We start from the raw sequence: 15646 nt of genomic DNA on the forward strand, positions 1-15646 counted from the left end.
GCACCTGGACTGATTTAGCAACAGCTTTCTATAAACAGTACCAGTATAACTCTGAACTAGCGCCTACCGGCTACAGCTGCAGAATATGACTATGGGATCTAAAGAAAGCTTTAAAGAATATGCTCAAAAGTGGAGAGATTTGGCTGGCAGAGTCAAACCCCCTATGACTGACAGAGAATTGGTGGATATGTTCATGGGCACACTGACCGGCCCATTCTACAGCCATCTACTGGGAAATTCTTCATCAGGTTTCACTGAACTTATATTGACAGGTGAACGTGTTGAAAGCGGCATCCGAAGTGGAAAGATACAGGCGGCTGCCTCTGCAAGCACCAAAAGGTCCTATCAGGGGAGGAATGAATCAAATGCTGTGTACGGTCAAAAGGGTCGTAACAAGAAAAACCGTGACCATGACATCGGAGCAGTTACGATTGCAGCACCACCATCTCAAAACTTCCAGCCCAAACAAGACAGGCCAAGAAGGCAGTTTACCAGGATCAATATGACCTTGGCACAGGCACTGCAGGGAATGCTAAAGGCAAATTTGATCACCCTCAGAGATCCTCCTACGAATCCCAACACTACTTCTTCTCGTTATAACCCTAATGCCAGGTGTGCATATCACTCCGATAGCCCCGGACATGATACAAACGATTGCTGGTCATTGAAGAATAAGATTCAGGATATGATCGAAGCTGGAGAAATTGAGTTTGAGCCTCCGGAGACCCCTAATGTCATCACTGCTCCTATGCCTAATCATGACAAGACGGTTAATGCCGTGGATGACGACGATCACGTTTCCAATGTGGCGGACTTAACATCTCCTCTCCCGATCATAAAGAGGAATTTATTGCAAGCTGGTTATTTCCAGGTTGTGCTGAAGATTGCAATCTCTGTATATTCCAACCAGATGATTGTTGGGAATTGAAGAATGGTATTCAACGGCTGATGGATGATCGTACAGTTTTCTTCGAAAAGATTCCTAAGGCGGAAAACCCTATTGAAGAAATATCTGTGATTGCTAGGTCCAAAGTTCCAGTGAAGATTACCGCTACTAGGGCGCCTGTGAAGATTACTGTTGAGCCCAGGGTAGCTCCCCTAATCATTACTGCACCTGGCCCGATCCCGTATTCCTCAAGCAAAGCTATTCCGTGGAATTATGGCGGTGATGTTTACGTCCATGGCGTAAAGCAAATTGACAATTCTACTAATCCTAATGGCATCGTTGGGACTAGTAAAATTACTCGAAGTGGAAGGATCTTCTCTCCAGAAATCTCACCTCTTGTCCTTGAAACTCGAGGAAAGGAACCAGTCAATCCTTCTCAGTCAGAGACACCGGTCGAAGTTACTCCCGAAGATGTTGCCAAACAGGAAATGGAAGAAGTGCTGAAAATCATCCGCAAGAGTGATTTCGATGTGGTAGAACAGTTGGGGCATACCCCGTCTAAGATCTCGATGTTATCCTTGCTGTTATCTTCTGAATCTCATGCCAATGCATTGATAAAATTCTTAAAGACGGCTCATGTGCCTCAGGAAACATCTGTCGATCAGTTCGAAAATTATGTTGCTCACTTGGCTGTTGACAATGGCCTAGGCTTTTCCGACGCTGACCTGACACCAGCGGGAAAGAATCACAATAAAGCCCTGCATATCTCCATTGAGTGTAGGGGAATCACTTTGTCTCATGTGTTGATCGATAATGGCTCTTCCTTGAATGTGCTGCCAACAGCTGTGCTGGATAAGCTGGACTGTAAAAGCATCGAATTGAAACCTAGTGACATTGTGGTACGTGCTTACGATGGTGCGAAGAGTGTTGTCCATGGCGAAGTAGTCCTCCCTATCAAGATAGGACCTCAAGTCTTCAATACTACCTTCCATGTAATGAACATTCGTCCTGCCTATTCCTGCTTACTGGGACGCCCTTGGATTCATGGGTCAGGTGCTGTAGCTTCGTCTCTCCATCAAAAGCTGAGGTATCCCACAGAGGGCAAAATTGTCACCGTGTGTGGAGAAGAAGAGTACATTGTCAGTAGTGTGCATGCCTTCAGATACGTCGAGATGGATGGTGAATTCATTGAGACTCCTTGTCAGTCATTTGAAGTAGTTCCTCCGACCAATCCTGTCCTTAAGCCAACTTCCGGTGTGCCCAAGGTTATTCGGACTCCTCCTGCTATGATTTCCCTGAAGGACGCTCAAGCTGTGGTTGAAGATGGTGGCTGTACTGGCTGGGGTCAACTGATCGACGTACCGTACAAGTCTGACAAATTTGGCCTGGGGTTTAGCTCTGAGAAGGTAGCCAAGAGTCAAATTAATGCTATAGAAGACGCTGACAGCGATTGCGACCTGGATAGTTGGATTTTCCCAACAATTGGCGACGGACTCAATAATTGGAAGGCTGAAGACACTATCCCGATTTCCTTTAGTCAGGAGTAATTGTTATTGTCTATTTTGGTGTTGCAAATTTTTGTTTTTTTTACAATTGAACTTCTCCAAGCGTTGTGTCTATGCCCGGGGCACAATAGCTAATTTGTTAAGGGTTTTGTCATTTTCATAAGCATATTCATATTCAATAAATCAATGGACTTTTTGCATTCAAATATTGCGCTCTTTGTCTTTTCTGTCATCTTCCAAACAGGCTATGTTTTCTTACACACACTCACGTAACGAATTGCAGATCCATACCCACCCTGGATCCTGTTGATAATAGTTCTATTACTGTTCATTATGAGTTTGAAAATCTGATCTACCAAGCCGAGGATGGAAGTGTGGAAGATTGTGAAGTACCTGGAGAACTTGCCAGACTGTTACTGCAGGAAGAGAGGACTATACAGCCGCACGAGGAGTCAGTTGAGATTGTAAATCTGGGTACCGAAGTAGACAAGAAAGAAGTCAAAATAGGAGCAGGCTTGGAAAACAGTGTCAAAAGAAGGTTGATTCAGATGTTACATGACTATGTAGAGATTTTTGCTTGGTCTTATGACGACATGCCAGGACTGGATACTGATATAGTAGTACATCGGCTGCCAACGAGGGAAGATTGTCGTCCTGTTAAGCAAAAGGTTCGTCGCATGCGTCCTGAAATGTCTGAGAAAATCAAAGCCGAGGTTATGAAACAATTTGATGCAGGTTTTCTGGCTGTTACTTCTTATCCTCAATGGGTTGCTAATGTGGTACCAGTGCCGAAGAAGGATGGCAAGGTGCGAATGTGTGTAGACTACAGAGATTTGAATAAAGCGAGTCCCAAAGACGACTTTCCACTTCCGCACATTGATGTTCTGGTAGATAACACCGCTCAACACAAGGTATTCTCATTCATGGCTGGATTCTCAGGTTATAACCAGATTAAGATGGCGCCTGAGGACATGGAGAAAACTACGTTTGTAACGCAATGGGGCACGTTCTGTTATAAAGTAATGCCATTTGGTTTAAAGAATGCAGGGGCAACGTACCAGCGTGCTATGGTGGTTTTGTTCCATGATATGATCCATCATGAAATAGAAGTGTATGTGGATGACATGATAGCCAGATCTCATACTGAGGGAGAGCATCTCGATCATTTATACAAACTGTTCGAGAGGTTGAAGAAATACAAGTTGAGGTTGAACCCGAACAAATGCACCTTTGGAGTAAGATCCGGCAAACTCTTGGGCTTTATTGTCAGTGGTAAAGGGATTGATGTTGACCCGGCTAAGGTGAGGGCTATTCAAGAAATGCCAGTTCCCCGTACAGATAGAGAGGTCAGAGGTTTCTTGGGACGTTTGAATTATATTGCCCGATTTATCTCCCACTTGACTGCTACCTGCAAACCCTCTTCAAACTACTGAGGAAAAATCAAGAGATGAGATGGAATGATGAATGTCAAGAAGCTTTCGACAAAATCAAGGAGTATCTTCAAAAACCTCCCATTCTGATGCCACCAGTTGAAGGAAGACCTTTAATCATGTATTTGACCGTGTTAGAAAATTCAATGGGGTGTGTGTTGGGACAACATGACGAGTCTGGCCGAAAAGAGCATGCCATATACTACCTTAGCAAAAAGTTTACCGACTGTGAAACAAGATACTCACTGCTCGAGAAAACTTGATGTGCTTTGGCCTGGGCTGCTCGCCGACTAAGACAATACATGTTGAATCATACCACTTTATTGATTTCTAAGATGGATCCTATCAAATACATATTTGAGAAACCTGCCCTCTCCGGAAAAATAGCAAGATGGCAGATGATTTTAACAGAGTATGACATCCAGTATACTACCCAGAAAGCAATCAAAGGAAGCGTGCTAGCCGATCATTTGGCTCATCAAGCGGTGAATGATTACCAATCTATGAATTTTGAGTTCCCGGATGAAGATGTCATGCTTGTTACTGATCAGGAAGAACATGGACCGGATGAAAGACCCGAACTTGGATCCCGATGGACTATGGTTTTCGATGGATCTTCTAATGCATTGGGCAACGGTGTTGGTGTTGTAATTATCTCCCCGGGGTTGCCATACGCCCTTCACTGCCAGACTATGCTTTGATTGCACCAACAATATGGCTGAGTATGAAGCATGTATTTTGGGACTTAAGGCTGCTATAGACCTGAGAATCTAGTTTTTGAGGGTGTATGGAGACTCGGCCCTAGTAGTCAGTCAGATCAAAGGAGAATGGGACACTAAACATCCGAATCTCATCCCTTATCGAGAGCGGGTGTTAACATTAATCCCATACTTCGAAGAGATTACATTCGAACACATTCCACGAGAAGAGAATCAGTTGGCAGACGCATTGGCTACCATGTCATCTATGTTCAGAGTCAGATGGGGCAGCGAAGCTCCCATGATCACCATTGAACGGTTAGATGAACCAGCGTATTGTTATGAACTTAACGCTGATGGAGTAGAGGAGAAACCTTGGTTCCACGAAGTAAAAAGATATTTGGAAACTCAGGAATACCCTGAAGAGGCATCTATCAATGACAGAAAATTTCTGAGGAAGTTCTCCGCTAAATTCTTTTTGAGCAATGGATTATTATACAAACGTAATCATGATTCGACTTTGCTTCGCTGTGTGGATAAAAAGGAAGCAGAAAAGATTATGGAAGACATGCATGATGGTATTTTTGGGACTCATTCTAGTGGGCATACGATGGCCAAGAAGATTCTGAGATCAGGGTATTATTGGTCTACCATGGAAGCTGATTGCCACCATTACTCCAGAACCTGTCACAAGTGTCAAATCTATGCGGACAAAGTACATGTGCCTCCTGCTCCATTAAACGTGTTGACAGCTCCTTGGCCCTTTGCAATGTGGGGCATTGATATGATCGGGGAGATTAAACCTACTGCTTCTAATGGACATCGTTTAATCCTTGTTGCTATTGATTACTTTACAAAGTGGGTAGAGGCCGCCTCATTCGCTTCTGTCACCAAGAATGTGGTGGCACGATTCATCAAGAATAATCTCATTTGTCGATATGGCATCCCTGAAAGAATTATTACTGACAATGGTACTAATTTGAACAACAAGATGATTACTGAACTCTGCACGCAGTTCAAAATAAAACACCATAACTCTTCTCCGTACCTGCCAAAGATGAACGGTGCCGTGGAGGCTGCTAATAAGAATATCAAGAAGATCATACAAAAGATGACGGTGACGTACAAAGACTGGCATGAGATGTTACCGTTTGCTCTTCACAGTTATCGCACTTCAGTACGCACTTCGACAGGAGCAACTCCTTTCTCTTTAGTCTACGGAATGGAAGCCGTTTTACCAGTGGAAGTCCAGATTCCCTCTCTAAGAATCATAAAAGAGGCGGGCTTAGATGAAGATGAATGGATTCAGACTCGACTCGACCAGATAAACTTGATCGATGAGAAGAGACTTGCGGCTGTGTGTCATGGACAGATATATCAGAAGCGCATGACCCAGGCATTTAACAAAAGAGTCAAGAGACAGGTATATCGAATTGGCGATTTGGTAATAAAGCATATCATTCTACCACAGGGTGATCCCAGAGGCAAATGGATTCCCACGTACGAAGGGCCGTTTGTAGTTAAGAAGGTATTCTCTGGTGGAGCCATGATACTAGCTACAATGGATGGCGAAGACTTCCCGCATCCCGTGAACGCAGACATAGTCAAAAAATACTACGCATAAAAGAGACCTGCTAGGTCGACGTACCTAGGCAAAAGTAAGGGCATCCCGGCAAACCAAAAAGGTTCGGGCAAAAATTAGGGATAAACATAAAAAAATGTGCACCCGGGAAGTCGAAAACCTGAAAAGACGGCTTGGGCAAAAAGGGGTATCCTGGTGGATTGAAAACCTGAAAAGGCGGTCCAGGAAAAAATTAGGGATCAAAGCGTATGACTATGTCCCGTTCTCAGACAGCTTCATCCAAGTTCAAAGGACTGAACAAGCTAATCACTTCTATCCGACAGCAGGAGATGAGAGGCTTGAAGACATAATGGCAGTAGGGGAATTAAAGTCAATAGGACGTTTTCGGCATAGCTTTCTCTTTGTTTTCTTGACAATTTCCTCTTACTAGGATTTCTGTCTCCTTGTACACAAATTGCCTGTTTATAGGCCCTCTTTCGAAATCAATATAATTTTAGTTTCAAAAAAAATGCTTTTGTTTTACTTTCTCTGTTTTGTTTGCATAAGCGTCCATTGATTTAATTCGAATTAATATATGCATTTGGATATGATCGATGTTTACCAAAAATGCGTGCATAAAATAGAAATAGCGATTACTACTAGACTTCAGGATCGAGGAGAAGGTCTAATCATGCTTTCCAATGAATCCGTTGCTAATCCTATCCCCCAGCAAAGCCAGTCATTCCCAGAAGAGAGTGGCATTACTAGACAAATGGGTCATCTCTTCCACCCCCAGCCAGGCTTCTGTTGAACATTTCTACCATCAGACAGAAATCAAGCATCCCCGGCTAAGAAAGGGTCATCGATACCAGTATCTCCCAACCAGAAGATTGAGATTTGTTTTCCCCAATAGAGTCCTCTGGAAGAACTTTTCAGATGCATAATTCATTCATTACATCATTTCACAGCATACGCATGCATACATCGTTCGCAGTTATTTTCGAAAGCATAAAACATCTCATGCATCATGACATGGCATGAAGCTAACTTTATTTTTTAGGTTAATTATTCCCCTGATACAGTCAAAACAAAGGTCCATTCAGATGGACATCCTCATCAATTATGTTCAGGATTCAACTACATCTTTCAGATATACTCCATGTCAACATTCATTCTGACATCCTCCTAACGATGGCATCTATAAGCCCATCCCAGACATTTATTGCAAATACAACATATCCAAATACTATCAGATATAGCCTAGCGTACGGTTCATTCTGATTCAGCTCAACATATGACTCTTTCAACTCAGATGCGATCTAACGTACGATCCATTCCGACCTTCAACAACTCCAATACGGTCTAGCATACGACCCATTTGGACCTTCAAGGCCTCAAATGCTACCTAGCGTACGGTACATTCTGAAGTGTAGTCTGGCGTATGACTACCCCCTTCATCATCAGGTACAGCCTAACGGACGGCTCAGTCTACAACTCAGATACGATCTAGCATACGATCCATTCTGATCCTTCACCCTCAGTAACGATACAGCCTAACGGACGGCTCGTTCCGCAACTCAGATACGATCTAGCGTACGATCCATTCTGATCCTTTATCCCCATCAGTGTATGACTCATTCGGATTCTTATCTCATTTTGATTCGGCACAACATATTACTCCTCCAACAATACGGTCTAGCGTACGACCCATTCGGATCTTCATTCCTCAGATACTACCTAGCGTACGGTACATCCCGAGGTGTAGTCTAGCGTACAACTACTTTTCGTCAGATACAGCCTAACAGACGGCCCATTCTGCAACTCAGATACGATCTAGCGTATGATCCATTCTGATCTGTTATCCCCAGCGGCGTATGACCCATTCTAACTCCCCAGTGAAGTCGACGGCCTAATGAATGACTCACTATACGGTCTAGCGTATGACCCAGTGACACCCATGACTTCAGATATCTTCTAACGTATGACGTACTCTGAAGCTCTCATCATCAAACTTCCTAGATGGCATCTTTAAACCCATCTCCATCAAGACTAACTAATTGACAAGTGCAAATTTTTGGGGCATCCTAAGTGTTCAATAATCTTCCACCTCCAGACCACGAATGGCGTACATACCATTCTGACTCTCTCGGTTCAAGAATATTGAACAGGGGCAGCTGTCATACCCCAAAATTTGCCCATTAATATTTCAAGACATTTTTCAGGGCACTCCGACTCATTTTTATGACACTGATCTTAAAGGAACAAAGGCCCAGCTCACGAGTGGCCCAATCCAGAAAATGGCCCAAACTGGCCTGCTCGCTAGGCGAGCAAATCCTTCGCCTAGCGAACGTTCGCTGCACGCTCGCCTAGCGAACGTTCGCTACACGCTCGCCTAGCGAAGCTGGCAGATAACAGAAAATTCTGGGCTTCACTCTGAGCCCATTAGGTCATGAAAAAAAGGCATTATAAATACCACAACTCCAGTCAGAAAAAGGGAGGACGAAAAAGGACGAAAGGAGAACCCTAGCAAGCAAACCCTAGCGCTCACAGACGGAAAACCCTGGAGGCTAACCCTGAGAATTCCGAGTAACCCTAAAGGAAACCCTGAAGGAAAAGCCGGCGGCAGCAAGGTCACTTCCGCTCAATTCGATCTGATCGGCCAATTCAAGGTTACAATTCGATTACAAACAGGTTGGCATTGCTATTACTACCTTATGTTCTTAATTTGCACATGGTATCATGATTGAATTTATGAAACTATCTTAAGTTTTACATATGAATTTAAGTATGCATGAACATCTGAATGTCTAACCACATAATCTCTGTAATGAATGCTATAAGGTGTGAAGCTTGCTGCCATTATATCGTTATTAAAACCGGAATCCGCAGCCGCTCGCTAGCACATCGCTAAGCGAGCATGCAACGAGTGTTCGCTAAGACTTCGCTAGGCGAAGCAGGAGCGAACGCGATAGCAGCCGACTTTTCTGTTCTGACTTTTGCCCACCTGTCATGTTTTTATCATAGCCATGCATTGTTTATCTGACCCTACTGCTGTTCTGGTTTCTTTTGTGGTGTAATTCTCGATTGCACCCTGATTTGGTATTCTTACATGTTTGCTGAGTTTTGCAAAGGTTCACACATCGCCGGGAAAGCTAGCTAGATAGGTATTCCACTTTATTTGTGGGATGCCCTTTGTGGAGTTTCACCCTAAATTACCTAATTAATTTTAATGTATTAATTTTAATGTGGAGATCCACCCTCAATTACTTAGCTGATTTTAATGTGGAGATTCATCCTAATTGCCTAATTGATTGTAAAATACGGCCTTTAAATATGTGATCTTGGACCTCTCTTTGCTGCCCTACGGTATTACGGTATAACGGTCGTGTCCCGCGAATGTAGGGATACACTTAGCAAAGACCCTTCGGTTAAATCATCATAAAATAAATCATGGTCCCTCGGATGTTGCCTTCGAAAATACGATTTTGTCCCTCGATGACCCTTCGGTGTAGCCTACGGTTAAATGATGATCGTCCCTTCGAATGCTAAGGTATCCTTACAACTGTTGCCTTCAATGACCTATCGATGACCCTACAATGACCCTTTTACATCCAAAGGATAAAACTACTTACTTCTCAATAGTAAGGACAGTTTTACCCTCATAAGGATAGGAAATGCCCATAACGACCTTAGGAAGGTATAACTCTCAATTACTGGATCATAACCTAAAACATTTTCCACCCCTCACACTTTGCAAGTCCTAGAAAATCACCACTTGGTATACATTCATACTAGAATCATTACCAAGTTATATTTTTCTAAACTGTTTTTCAAAAATCAAACGAGATAAATACTTTGTATACATTCATACGAGAATCATTACAAAGTTAAACTCTCTTTTCGAAACATTTTTAAACAATTCACCAACACTTTTCAGACAAAAATATAAGTGATCCAGCAATTAAGAGCCCATGGATAACCATGGATACAAAGGGTTCTAATACCTTCCCTTTGTATAATGTACCTCCCGAACCCAAAATCTATTGAGGTCTTTCCTGTTCTTTTCCACCTTTCCTTATTGGATAAAAGAAAAGTCGGTGGCGACTCTTGCTATCCGCGACATTGCGATAAAAAGCAAAATACCCCAAGTCAGTTCACCGTATGACAGGTATGCGCATAAAGCTTTTGGTAATTTCAATGACCAGTCTTTCCTTGAAGTGGCGACTGTTTTTTCTAGTATCTGTTTGATCTCTCTGTTAGATACTTCCACTTGCCCACTGGTTTGAGGGTGGTAAGGTGTCGCTACTCTATGTCTTACGCCATACTTAAGCAGTAGTTTTTCGAGTACTTTGGATATGAAATGCGATCCGCCATCACTGACAACTATTCTTGGGACACCAAACCTTGGAAATATTATATTCTTAAAGAGTCTAGTTACTACTCGTGTGTCGTTTGTTGGAGAAGCTATAGCTTCAATCCATTTTGATACGTAGTCAACTACCACGAGTATGTATTTGTTGCCGAAAGAGGATGGAAAAGGTCCCATGAAGTCTATTCCCCACACGTCGAAAATCTCGACTTCCAAAACGCCCTTTTGTGGCATCTCGTCACGTCTAGATATGTTTCCTGTGCGTTGACATCTGTCACATTTCTTAATAGTTGCATGTACATCCTTCCATATACTTGGCCAATAAAAACCAGCTTGTAGGATTTTAGAGCAGGTCTTGGATGTACTTGCGTGTCCACCATAAGGAGCGGAGTGACAGTGTTGGATTATACTTTCTACCTCTTCTTCGGGTATACACCGACGAAAAATACCATCGGGACCTCTTTTAAAAAGTAAGGGGTCATCCCAGTAATATTGTTTTATATCATAGAAGAATCGTTTCTTCTGTTGGTATGATAAGGTAGATGGAACTATTCCGGCAGCTAAATAATTGACGAGGTCAGCGTACCACGGTGTAACAGATATTGCTAAGGTAGTTTCTACCTGTTTATCAGCGTTATTTTCTTCTAAAGTAGCTATAAGCTTATCGTACGAGAAATCATCGTTAATTGTTGTTCTTTCCGGTTCAAGGTTCTCAAGTCTAGAGAGGTGATCTGCTACTACGTTTTCAATTCCTTTCTTGTCTTTGATTTCCAAATTGAACTCTTGTAGTAACAGGATCCACCTTAGGAGTCTAGGTTTTGCATCCTTTTTAGTTAAGAGGTATTTGATAGCAGCGTGGTCAGTGTAGATGATTATTTTGGCTCCGACTAAGTAAGAACGAAATTTATCTAGCGCAAACACTACCGCTAGAAGTTCTTTCTCGGTTGTGGCGTAATTCATTTGTGCTTCATCTAGAGTTCTACTTGCGTAATATATAACATGAAGCTTTTTATCTTTTCGTTGTCCTAAAACAGCACCTACAGCGTAATCGCTGGCATCACACATTATTTCGAATGGTTCATTCCAATCTGGTGTCTGCATTATGGGTGCGGAGATCAGTGCTTGTTTAAGCGTTTGAAATGCTTCTAAACATTTATTGTCGAATATGAATTCAGCATCTTTCATCAATAATCCGGTCAACGGTTTAGTTATTTTAGAGAAGTCTTTAATGAATCGTCGGTAAAAACGGCATGTCCTAAGAAGCTTCGTACTTCTCTCACAGTCTTCGGAGGTTGAAGGTTTTCGATTACCTCTATTTTGGCCTTGTCCACTTCAATTCCTCTATTTGAGATGATGTGTCCTAAAACAATTCCTTCTTGTACCATAAAGTGGCATTTTTCCCAATTAAGTACTAGGTTTACTTTTACACATCGCTCTAGAACTTTCTCTAGGTTTTCAAGACATTCTTCAAAGCTTTGTCCGCATACGGAAAAGTCATCCATAAATACTTCCATGATGTTTTCTAGAAAATCGGCGAATATTGCCATCACGCATCTTTGGAAAGTTGCAGGAGCATTACACAAGCCAAACGACATTCGTCTATAAGCGAAGGTACCAAAAGGGCACGTGAATGTTGTCTTTTCTTGGTCATCAGGGTGAATTGGTATTTGAAAGAAACCTGAGTAACCGTCTAGATAGCAGAAATGTGAATGTTTTGCTAATCGTTCTAACATTTGGTCAATGAATGGTAAAGGGAAATGATCTTTTCGGGTTGCTTTGTTTAGTTTCCTATAGTCAATGCACATTCTCCATCCCGATTCGATTCGTTTGGTTATAGTTTCTCCTTTTTCATTTTCAATGACTGTTATGCCTCCTTTCTTTGGTACTACGTGTACAGGACTAACCCATTTGCTATCAGATATAGGATATATGATACCTGCCTCTAATAACTTGGTTATTTCCTTCTTCACTACCTCACTTAGGATCGGGTTTAGTCTTCTCTGGTGTTCCCTAGAAGTTTTACAGTCTTCTTCTAACATGATGCGGTGCATACAAATAGAAGGACTTATTCCTTTAAGATCGGTGATGTTGTAACCTAGTGCGGTTGGATATTTTCTTAAGATATGCAGGAGTTTTTCTGTTTCGAGTGTTCCTAGGTCAGCATTAACTATCACTGGTCGTTCAAGCTCTAAGTCTAGGAATTCATATCTCAGATTCTTGGGAAGTGTTTTCAGGTCTAAGGTTGGTTTCTTGAGGCATTGCGTAGGGTCCGGTGTTATTGCTAAACATTGGTTAAGTTTGTCTTCTACAAGGTAGTCAGATGATTTGTCTTTTTCTAACTCCGTTTCTTTTATGCATTCATCGATGATATCCATGAAGTAACATGTATCTTCTATTGCAGGTGCTTTCAAAAATTGGGAAAGGATGAACTCAATTTTCTCTTCTCCTACTTCGAAAGTGAGTCGTCCTCGTTTTACGTCTATGATTGCACCGGCGGTTGCTAAGAACGGTCTTCCCAGTATAATGGGCGTAACTTCATCTTCTCTAATATCCATAATTATAAAATCAGTTGGAATGTAGAATTGACCTATGCGCACTGGAACGTTTTCAAGAATTCCTACAGGATATTTTACGGAACGATCTGCTAGTTGCACAGACATTTTAGTTGGTCTTAATTCTCCCATTTCAAGTCTCTTGCATATGGATAAAGGCATAACACTAATACCGGCTCCTAAATCGCACAAGGCTTTGTCAATGACAAATTTTCCTATGTGACAGGGTATAGAGAAACTACCTGGGTCTTTAAGTTTAGGAGGCATATTCTGTATTATAGCGCTACATTCAGCAGTAAGTGTAACGGTTTCGCTATCTTCAAGTTTCCTTTTATTAGAAAGAATTTCTTTTAAAAACTTGGCATATGAAGGCATCTACGTAATAGCTTCTGTAAACGGAATAGTGACGTTTAATTGTTTTAGTAGGTCGACAAATTTTTTAAATTGGCCCGCATCTTTGGTTTTAACAAGCCTTTGAGGGTAAGGGATAGGTGGTTTATAAGGTGGTGGAGGTACATAAGGTTCCTTCTTTTCTACGGTTTCCTTATTACTCTCTGCCTTTTCCTTAGGTTCACTTTCCTCAGTTGACCTTTCAGAGTTTTGGTTTTCTGTCCTTGGGTCAGACGGTCCTTCCACTTCCGTTCCACTTCTCAGTATAATTGCATGAGCGTGGCTTCTTGGGTTAGGTTGGGGTTGGCCAGGAAATGTACCAGTTGGGGCAGCAGTAGGCGCTTGTTGTTGAGCTACTTGTGATATTTGCGTTTCCAGCATTTTGTTATGGGTAGCCAGGGCATCTACTTTACTTGCTAGTTGTTTAATTTGTTCGCCAGTGTGTACATTCTGGTTTAAGAAATCTTTATTGGTTTGCTGTTGAGAAGCTATAAAGTTCTCCATCATGATTTCCAAGTTGGATTTCCTAGGGGCGTTATTGTTAGATGTAGATGGGGTCGGCTTCTGATATCCCGGAGGTATAGCTGGGGCTTGATTTGGAGATTGTCCAGGTGCGTATAAAGCATTATTACTCTTATATGAAAAATTTGGATGATTCTTCCAATTTGAGTTATAGGTATGCGAATAGGGGCTTCCTTAAGCATAGTTTACTTGCTCCGCTTGGATTCCTGTTAGGAGTTGACAATCTGCAGGAGTGTGACCTTGGATTCCACAGACTTCGTAATTCTGAGTTATGGCAACTACTGTGGCTGGAGGTGATACATTTAAACTTTCAATTTTCTGGACCAGAGCATCCACTTTTGCATTAACATGATCAAGGTTACTTATCTCGTACATGCCAGTTTTCGTTTGAGGTTTTTCCACCATTGTTCGTTCGGTTCCCCACTGATAGTGGTTTTGAGCCATGCTTTCGATAAGTTGGTAAGCGTCTGCATAAGGTTTGTTCATTAGCGCACCACCTGCGGCGGCATCTATTGTTAACCTCGTGTTGTACAGGAGACCATTATAGAATGTATGAATTACTAACCAGTCTTCTAAACCATGGTGTGGGCAAAGTCTCATCATGTCTTTGTATCTTTCCCATGCTTCGAAAAGAGACTCGTTATCTTTCTGTTTAAATCCATTTATTTGGGCTCTTAACATAGCAGTTTTGCTTGGCGGAAAATATCGAGGAAGAAAAACTTTCTTCAACTCGTTCCATGTGGTGACTGAGTTGGAAGGAAGAGATTGAAGCCATCTTCTAGCGCTATCTCTTAGTGAGAAAGGGAAAAGACGAAGTCGAATTGCCTCTGAAGTGACACCATTAGCTTTAACAGTATCAGCGTATTGGACAAATACGGATAAATGAAGGTTAGGATCCTCGGTAGGATTCCCAGAGAATTGGTTCTGTTGCACTGCCTGCAACAGTGAAGGTTTGAGTTCAAAGTTGTTTGCTTCAATTGCGGGTGGAGCAATACTTGAATGCGGTTCATCTTGCGATGGAGCGGCGTAATCTCTAAGAGCACGAGCTGGTTCTGCCATCTCGGGTATCGAAGGGAAAATATTTTTGAAATCAGGAAGTTCTACAGGAGGGAGATTGTTTACAGCACGATATTCCCGAATTCGTCGTAAGACTCGGAGATATAGTTCGATATCGTTGATTCGTAAGTAGAGCGGTTCGCCTTGAGAGCGAGTGCGTGGCATACAAATCAACGAAAGAAAGAAAAGAAAAAGAAAAGCCTTAGTCTCTACAGCGTAACAGGAGAGTTACGATATCGACTAAATAAAAGTTCCCCGGCAACGGCGCCAAAAACTTGATCGCTCGACTTTATGAGTCGAATTGGGGTACAAACTGCAAGTGCACAGTTCTAACGCGTAGTTTTAAAAGATATCGATCCCACAGGGACTTATGAATCGATATACCGTTATCTAAGGTTACTTCGTAAAGCTAAGGCAGATGATATTTTGATTGTTTGGGGAAAAAGGATAAAACTAAACTAAGATCTAAAATAAATATCTAATAAGCGGATATCGGTATGTAATTCGTCGTAATTAGGGAATCAATTCTTTATTGGTTTCTTGGTTTTAAAGTAAATCTTTTCAGTTGACGCTATTGGTTAAAAGTTTTATCTCAAACTCTCGCTCTGTTGAATAAACTATGATTTTATATTAACGTAGTTGTCACTTATAATTAAGTCAAAAACCACTTTTTGAAA

At 41.9% G+C, this 15646-nt stretch overlaps 1 non-coding gene across 1 annotated transcript; it reads left to right on the top strand.

Moving 5' to 3' along the window:
• The first annotated feature begins 14487 nt into the window (after positions 1–14487).
• On the top strand, positions 14488–14594 carry LOC127099800 (small nucleolar RNA R71). The gene has a single exon (XR_007794269.1). It is a non-coding gene; the product is annotated as a small nucleolar RNA R71 (small nucleolar RNA).
• The last annotated feature ends 1052 nt before the right edge of the window (positions 14595–15646 follow it).

The sequence above is a fragment of the Lathyrus oleraceus genome, chromosome 6 (assembly GCF_024323335.1).
Source record: "Lathyrus oleraceus cultivar Zhongwan6 chromosome 6, CAAS_Psat_ZW6_1.0, whole genome shotgun sequence".
Classification (NCBI taxonomy): Eukaryota; Viridiplantae; Streptophyta; class Magnoliopsida; order Fabales; family Fabaceae; genus Lathyrus; species Lathyrus oleraceus.